The sequence below is a fragment of the Polyodon spathula genome, chromosome 6 (genome assembly GCF_017654505.1).
Source record: "Polyodon spathula isolate WHYD16114869_AA chromosome 6, ASM1765450v1, whole genome shotgun sequence".
Taxonomy (NCBI): domain Eukaryota; kingdom Metazoa; phylum Chordata; class Actinopteri; order Acipenseriformes; family Polyodontidae; genus Polyodon; species Polyodon spathula.
The window spans coordinates 58,096,501-58,099,006 of NC_054539.1; positions in this window are offsets into that span (position 1 = coordinate 58,096,501).

Consider the following 2,506-nt stretch of genomic DNA (forward strand, 5'->3'; position numbering starts at 1 on the left):
ATCTTTGTTTCTAATGGTTCTTTCACAAATATATCTACTTCATTATTTAATTATCATAATTTGTGATTGACAGCACAATAGGAAATCATTTTGCAGAGTGCTGTTAAACAGCCTAGGTGTGCAGACATTTTGATTACACAGAACAGGGGAGGCCAAAGTCTTTGTTTCAAGCATGTTCTAAATAGTTTAATTCACCTCCATTCTGATCGTTGAGTAGATATTATCTCATTTTACCTGTTAAACCTGGAGTGGCCTGGCCCTCCTCGACCGTGATTGAACACTCCTGACATAGAACAATGTGTTACTGCCCATAAAAAAATCTGGTAGAATACTTGTGTTTCCTGTATTGTTATAAATCTGTGGCTTTGTTTCTAAATTATCTTTATAACTTGATAATAAAATAGCTACTCTAATAAAATTATATTAGAATTCATATAAAATTGTAACTTTACCAAATTTGTACCAGAATTTACAGGTAAAACCTCCCTTACAAAGCTCCAAAATAATGTTTCTTCAATAATATCTAAACTACCTGGCAGCTACATACTGTACCAGAATGTTATTTCATACACAAAGTAGACTGCTAATAACAAAATTAAGAGCTACTGAAAACATTTGTTGCCTGTTGCTAGTTAGTGAAGACTAAGAAGAAATGTATGGAACTAATGTAAGGCTTAACAAAAAAGCTGTTAATTTGGTGTAAACAGGCTCCTTATACACACACACACACACACATACACATTTGAGAGATTGCAGATTGTCCCTGCTAATAAAATGATCAGTTTTGAATTATTTTAAGAAAAAACAACTTTGCAATCAAGTAATAGTGAATTTGGCTTGTGGTCTTTTACTTTTAAATAAAGTAAATGAAGCATCTACTCATTCTGTTATCTATAGGCTAACACCACAGACAGAACCCCCCACATACTAGTGTTAGGTGATGGACGATGGAGTACAGAATATGCTAACTGTTCTTCAGACCTGTGAATATTTTTCGCTGACAGCAATAGGAGAATGTGCTACTAACTGAACCACCAACACCTTATCAACATTATCACTTGATCCTGAAAAAATTACAGCCACATATAATAGTTAAAATAAATACTGCATGTCATCACCAGCCTGAATGGGTACGATAATCTCTGATTGATGTGCCAGGCACAAGTAATTCCATGTGTGGGTTGTTTCTAATTGAGTTATTCCCTACCTTAAACTAATGACCAGCTCAAGCAGATGTTACTTCCTAAAAATACAAGTGACGTAAATGCACTGACCTTTCCAAACATCATTTTTCTGACTCCAAAAAAGTTGGCGATAATAAAGACACATTGCAATGGCTATGGACGTGGGCTACACATCCAATTAAATCACACAGCATGTATGTGAGCCTGAACCTGACCAGCAAAAACATGGTTGGGACTGTAATTCAGCTCTGATACCCGTACGTAATTGAAATATTATTTTTCGGCTATTCATTTACACCGTTTCTATTAGGGTTTGAGTTTAATTTCATTAATTATGAAATTAACAGTATAAGGGTGGTTACATATGATGGAGAGCTTACTTCAGTTATTCCCTGACATTTATTGCAACAGGATTTATGAATAATTAGTGACCCCCATTACGATAGCGTTGCACAGTAATTTCGCAGTTCTTTGTTTCTTCAAAGTGTACTGTATCATTTTATTGAAGGATAACAGGATTTGGAATTATAGAGATTTCACCTGTCATAAAATGGTGTATAGTATTACCCTGTAGTCAGTCTAGCAAAAGCAGAAAACTAGACCATTACCCGAAATGCAAACACAGTGGATATGAAGAAATATAACATTGTTCCTGATATGGTATTATGGTACAGCAATGCATTACTAGTGTAGTTGTATGCCACTGTTGCATCATTCTACCAATGGTGTATAACATTGCAGCTGCCATTGCATTACCATTGCACCTTTACCAAACCACTGCACTGCTTTTTTTTTTTTTTTTTTTTTTATCACCGCTGAAGGATACATTTTCTAATTTAATTATGTTGTTATGTCATTTGAAAAAGAATATGAACTTAAATACAGTATTGTTTCAAACTGAATCCCACAGTATATTTGAAAATCTGCTAACATTATAATTTGCTTTGTACTGAAGACAAAATACAAATTACAACCCCACCCCCCCTCCCCATATGGTAAGTATTCTCAATGTAAAATAATGCCAATAAATACACATTAATACTAATGAACATCAAATTACATTATATTATATTCAGGGATGAACTCTGGTCCTTGATGGTACATTTGCCCTCTGCTCGTTGGTAAGCTGCTCACACAAACTGGTGTCAATATTTGGTGCAATGTTGTACATAACGTCAGCCTCCGTAAAATAGGGACCAATGTGTGTCCAACAGATTTCTTTCTTCAGAGTTTTACCATCAAAACAGTTCCACGTTGAAAGGTAGTGTGCAGGATTCCTTTATTCAGTTTTTCCTTGCATGCAAACCCATGCAATAGCTCAG